Source organism: Peromyscus leucopus, chromosome X, assembly GCF_004664715.2.
Source record: "Peromyscus leucopus breed LL Stock chromosome X, UCI_PerLeu_2.1, whole genome shotgun sequence".
Classification (NCBI taxonomy): Eukaryota; Metazoa; Chordata; class Mammalia; order Rodentia; family Cricetidae; genus Peromyscus; species Peromyscus leucopus.
The window spans coordinates 886,065-893,002 of record NC_051083.1 but is presented as its reverse complement, the minus strand read 5'-3'; positions in this window follow the sequence as shown (position 1 = coordinate 893,002).

Sequence of the window (6,938 nt, the reverse complement as noted above, 5' to 3'; positions counted from 1 at the left end):
TGTCTAGTTTTTTTAATTTTTTATATATTTTGGAGATCAGACCTATGTCAATGTGGGGTTAGTGAAGATATTTTTTCATTCCATAGGCTGCAGTTTTGTCTTATTGACCATGTCCTTTGCCTTACAGAAGCTTTTCAGTTTCAGGAGGTCCCATTTATTAATTGTTGCTCTTAGTGTCTGTGCTACTGGTGTTATATTCAAGAAGTAGTCTCCTGCAATGCATTCAAGGCTTCTCCCCACTTCCTCTTCTACCAGGTTCAGTGTAACTGGATTTATGTTGAGGTCTTTGATCCACTTGGATTTGAGGTTTGTGCATGACAATAGATATTGATCTATTTGTATTTTTGTACGTGTCAATATCCAGTTATGCCAGCTCCATTTGTTGAAGATGATTTCTTTTTTCCATTGAATAATTTTGACTTCTTTGTCAAACTTCAGGTGTTCATAGATGTGTGGATTAATGTCAAGGTCTTCAATTCAATTTCATTGGTCCACATGTCTGTTTTTATGCCAATACTATTCTGTTTTTAATACTATAGCTCTATAGTAGAGTTTAAAGTCAGGGATGGTGATGCCTCTGGACGTTCCTTTATTGTTCAGGGTTGTTTTAGCTATCCTGTTTTTTTTTGTTTGTTTGTTTGTTTGTTTTCATATGAAGTTGAGTATCATTCTTTCAAGGTCTGTAAAGAATTGTGTTGGTATTTTGATGGGGATTGCATTGAATCTGTAGATTGCTTTTAGTAAGATTGTCATTTTTACTATGTTAATCCTATCTATTCATGAACATGGGAAATCTTTTCATTTTCTGATATCTTCTTCAATTTCTTTCTTCAAAGACTTAAAGTTCTTATCATACAGGTCTTTCACTTGTTTTGTAAGAGTTACCCCAAGATATTTTGTGTGATTTATGGCTATTGTAAAGAGTGTAGTTTTTCTGATTTCTTTCTGTGCCCATTTGTCATTTGTATATAAGGGAGCTACTGATTTTTTTGAGTATCCTGCTACATTAGTGAAGGTGTTTATCAGCTCTAGGAATTTCCTCATAGAATTTTTGAGGTCACTTATATATACAATCATATCATATGCAAATAGCAAAGTTGACTTCTTCCTTTTCAATTTGTATTCACTTGATCTCTTTTTGTTGTCTTATTGCTCTAGCTAGAACTTTGAGTATTATATTGAGTAGATAAAGAGAGAGTGGATAGCCTTGACTTATTCCTGATTTTAGTGGAATTGCTTTGAGTTTCTCTCCATTTAATTTCATGTTGGCTATTTGCCTGCTGTATATTGCTTTGACTATGTTTAGGTATGTTCCTTGTATCACTGATATCTCCAAGACCTTTGTCATGAAGGGGTGTCAAATTTTGTCAAAGGCTTTTTCAGCATTTAATGAGGTGATCATGTGTTTGTTTTGTTCTTTCAGTTTCTTTATATAGGGTATTACATTGACAGATTTTCATATGTTGAATCATCTCTTGTAGCTAGAGTTTTCTCCCCAGATCATGCCAAGCCCGGCAGTCTGATAGCCCACTTATAAAATTATCACTCAGACACATATATTATTTAAACTGCTTGGCCTAATGGCTCAGACTTCTTGTTAACTGTTCTTATATTTTAAATCAACCCATTTCTATTCATCTATAAGTTGCCACATGGCTCATGGCTTACCGGTACCTTTTACATGTTGCCTGTCATGATGCTGGCTGGCAGTGTTTCTCTGCCTCAGCCTTCCACTTCCCAGAATTCTCTTCTCTGCTTGTCCTGCCTATACTTCATGACTGGCTACTGGCAAATCATTGTTTTATTTATTAACCAATCAGAGCAACACATTTGACATACAGAACATCCCACAGCAATCCCTGTGTCTCTGGGATGAAGCCTACTTGATCATGGTTGATGATTTTTTGATCTATTCTTGGATTTGCTTTGCCAATATTTTATTGAGTATTTTTGCATCAATGTTCATGAGGGAGATTGAATTATAATTCTCTTTCTTGGGGCCATCTTTGTGTCATTTGGGTATCAGGGTAACTATAGCTTCATAAAAAGTATTTTGCAATGTTCCTTCTGTTTCTATTGTGTGAAACAAATTTTAGGAGTATTGATATTAGCTCTTCTTTGAAATTCTGGTAGAATTCTGCACTGAAATCATCTGACCCTGGGCTTCTTTTTCTGCTTGGGAGACTTTTAATGATGGTTTCTATTTCCTTAGGGATTATATGTCTGTTAAAATTGTTTATCTGATCTTGATTTAATTTGGGTATGTAGTACCTATCAAGAAAATTGTCCATTTCTTTTAAATTTTCCAATTTTGTGGAGTAGAGGTTTTTGAAGTATGGACTAATGATTCCCCAGATTTCCTCAGTATCTGTTGCTATGTCCCTCTTTTCATTTCCTATTTTGTAAATTTTGATTTTCTCCCTCTACCTTTTGGTTAGTTTGGATAAGGGTTTGTCTATCTTGTTTATTTTGACAAAGAACCAACTCTGTTTCATTGATTCTTTGTATTGTCCTCTTTGTTTCTATTTTGTTGATTTCAGCCCTGAGTTTGATTATTTCCTGCTATTTACTCCTCCTGGGTGAGTTTGTTTCTTTTTGTTCTAGAGCTTTCAGGCGTGCTGTTAAGTAACTAGTGTGATATCTCTCCAAATTCTTTATGTAGGCATTTAGTGCTATGAACTTTCCTCAGCACTGCTTTCATAGTGTTCCATAAGTTTGGGTATGTTGTGCATTCATCTTCACTGAAATTTAGAAAGTCTTTAATTTCTTTCTTTCTTTCTTCTTTGACTCAGTAGAAATTCAGTTGAGAGTTGTTCCGTTTCTATGAGTTAGTAGGCCTTCTGTAGTTTGTGTTGTTGAATTCTAACTTCAAACCATGGTAATCAAATAAGATACAAGGGATTATTCCAATTTTTATATATGTTGAGATTTGCTTTATGGCTGAGTATTTGGTCAAATTTAGAGAAAGTTCCATGAGGTGCCTAGAAGAAGGTATATTCCTTTATGTTTGGGTGTAATGTTCTGTAGATGTATATTAAGTACATTTAAGTCATAGCATCTGTTAGTTCCCTTATTTCTCTGTTATGTTTCTGTCTGGCAGACCTGTCCATTGTTGAGAGTGGGGTGTTGAAGTTTCTTACTACTAGTGTGTGTGATTTAAGTGTTAGTAATGTTTCTTTTGCAAATGTGGTTGCTTTTGTATTTGGGGCATAAATATTCAGAATTGAGACTTTATCTTGATGGATTTTTAGTTCAATGAATATGAAATGTCCTTTTCCATCTCTTTTGATTAATTTTAGTCTGAAGTCTACATTGTTAGATATTGGGATACTGACACCAGCTTCTTAGATTCACTTAAATGGAAGAATCTTTCCCCAACTTTATTCTGAGGTAATGCCTGTCATTGAAGTTGAGATGTGTTTCTTGTATGCAGCAGAAGGATGGATCCTGCTTTGTATCCATTTTCTTAGTCTGTGTCTTTTTATATGGAAATTGAGTCCATTGATATTAAGAGATATTAATGACTAGTGATTCTTTTATAAAATTATTATTTTATTTTATAATTAATTTAACTTTACATATCAGCCATGGATTCCCCTATCCTCCCTGCCCCCACTCCCCAGGATTCCCCTCCCCAATCCACCCCCACTACCACCTCTCCCAAGGCAAGGTCTCCCCTGGGGATTCAGCTCAGCCTGGTAGATTCAGTTGAGGCAGGTCCAGTCTCCTCCTCCCTACACCAAGGCTGAGGAAAATGTCTCAGCATAGGCCCTAGTTTCCAATAAGCCAGCTCATGCACTAAGGACTGGTCCCGGTCCCACTTCCTGGGGGCCTCCTAGATAGTTCAAACTAATCAACTGTCTCACTTATCCAGAGGGCCTGATTCAGTTCCATGGGGGCTTCTCAGCTATTGGTTCATAGTTCATATGTTTACACTAGTTTGGCTATTTGTCCCTGTGTTTTTCTCAACTTCATATGGAAAAACAAAAAACCTAGGATAGCCAAAATAATCCTGTACAAGAAAACAACCGCTGGAGGTACCATGATCCCTGACTTCAAGCTCTACTATAGAGCTACAGTAATAAAAGACTAGTGATTCTTAATTCATTTTATTTTTTTGGTTTTGTTGGTGGTGGTGGTAGTATGTGTGTGTTTTTCTTCTTTGGGTTTTGCTGCTGTGCCATTATCCATTGCCTATGTTTTCATGGGTGCAGGTAACTTCCTTGGGTTCAGGTTTTCCTTTTAATACTTTCTGTAGAGATGGATTTGTGGATTGTATTGTTTAAATGTGGTTTTGTCATGTAATATCTTGTTTTCTCCATCTATGGTGATTGAAAGTTTTGCTGGGTATAGTTGTCTGGACTGGTATCCATGGTCTCTAAGTGTCTGTAAAACATCTCTTCAGGACTTTCTAGCTTTTAGAGTCTCAATTGAGAAGCCAGGTATAATTCTGATAGCTTTGCCTTTATATGTTACTAGGACATTTTCATTTGCAGCTCTTAATATTCTTTTCTTATTCTGTATATTTAGTGTTTTGATTATTATGTGGCAATGGGAATTTTTTGTGATCCAGTCTATTTAGTGTTCTGTAAGTTTCTTGTACCTTCATAGGCATGTTCTTCTTTATGTTGGGAAAGTTTTCTTCTATGATTTTGCTGAATATATTTTCTGTGCCTTTGAGCTGGAATTCTTATCCTTCTATCCCTATTATTCTTAGGTTTGGTCTTTTCATGATGTCCCAGATTTTTTTTAATAATTTGTTGAATTTAACATTTTCTTTGACTGATGAGTCTATTTTCTCTATTCTATCTTCAACACCTGATAGTTTCTCTTCCATCTCTTTTATTCTGCTGAGCATGCTTACGTCTATAATTCCTGTTTACTTCCCCAGGTTTTCCATTTACAGAATTCCCTAGGTTTGTGTTTTCTTTATTGCCTCTATTTCAATTTCAGGTCTTGAACTATTTCCTTCACCTGTTTGATTGATTTTTTTTTATTTTCTTAAAGGATTTATTTATTTATTCCAATTTTTTGTTTGTCTTTTTCTTGATTTCTTTAAGGGAATTTTTTATTTCACCTTTAAGGGCCTCTATTGTCTTCATAAAGTTATTTTTAAGACAATTTTCTTCTGCTTCATCTGTGTTCAGGTCCTGCTGTTGTAGGACCACTGGGTTCTGGTGGTTGCCATATTGCCCTTTATATTGTTGAGTGTATTCTTACACTAGTGTTTATCCAACTGTTCTTCCAACTGGTTTAGGTGGTACTTGTACCTATAGGGGCTGCTCTACTTCCAATTGGTGTGGGTCTGCTGATGTTGCCAAAGAAGGCTGACTGCAGGGAGATGCTGTGGTAGGTGTTGTTGGGTGGAGGAGTGGGTCCTTGTGGTAACAGGGTCCATTGGGTGTCAGTGATGGTGAAGTAGGTCCAAACATTCTTAAATTTAATTTATAAGGTTTATAATTTAATTTATAATTATAATTTATATCAAAATGGATTATGTGGGCTGACTCCCAAGGATCAAATTTCTCCTAAAAGGCCTCAGATTTGAATAATATGCCATCAGAGACTAGGATTTCAATCTAAGAATTTAAAGGAAATAGAAAGAGTCAGACCATGGAAACACCTTTTACTTTTGACATCTGTTGCCCTCCTCAAGTCCATATAGTGTCTGATGGCCAGAGGTACCCTTATTTCCTATCAATATATCACTGTGTTTGATAACAGAGAGTTTACAAAGATTCTAACCTACTATTATAATACAACATGCCTATCATGTTGTACTATAAATGATGTTCAACTTCTCTAAGTTTGATTTGCTGATATATAATAATATTTAGTTTATGATGCTATGGGAAGCATTAGATAACAACGTAATTATTAGCTCACAATAATGTCTCTGATATACCTTTTAAAATAGGAAATAAAGCACATGTCCAAAAAATACAAACATAAAAAGAGCTGGGTGGTGATGATGCATATATTTAATACCAGAACTCAGGAGGCAGAGGAAGGTGGTTCTCTATGAGTTTGAGGCCAGCCTGGTATACAGAGTGATTTCCAGTACAGCCATGGCTATACAGTAAAACCATATCTCAAAAACCTGAAACAAACACACAAGCAACAAAAAATAAACCCTGAAATTTAGGAAAAGACATCCATTTTAAAAGGGAAATTTCAGGATTGGTTTTATATTTGTTTGTAATATAAGTTCTATATATAAATTTTGTAATATAAATTGTAATGTAAATATAAATTATAAATAAAAAAATTCACCGGGTGGTGGTGGCACACGCCTTTAATTCCAGCACTGGGGAGGCAGAGCCAGGCGGATCTCTATGAGTTCAAGGCCAGCCTGGGCTACCAAGTGAGTTCCAGGAAAGGCGCAAAGCTACACAGAGAAACCCTGTCTCAAAAAACCAAATAAATAAATAAATAAATAAATAAAATTCTATATATATATTTTGTAATATAAATTGTAATGTAAATATAAATTATAAATAAAAGAGTCAAGGTATCAACTAATCTGGTACCTCTAATGTAAAATATAAGATGAGTCATGTAATATCTCTTCATTATAGTTTCCTGATAAAATAATAAAAGCTACTTCACAGGGGTTAATGAGTGATGTGTGAAAGCAGTCTTCTCAGTTTCTGGCAGTTGGTAAGGACTAATGTGTTCTTTTGAAGGGTCTCAGTCTAGTACTATGAGTGAGATATAGTACTCTTGTAAATAATTCATCAACAGAGACAAAGAACTGCATATCAAGGCATGCATTCAGTAATCACAGTCATGATGATCATTTGTAACAAAATGATATGGATGTGTAGAGTTGTAAGAACCAAAAATATAGGATTGGCTATGTCTCTTCCTCACAGAGAACCCACTTAAAATAGGATCTCTTATTCTTCCTCAGGACCACTGGTTTATAATCTCCTCAG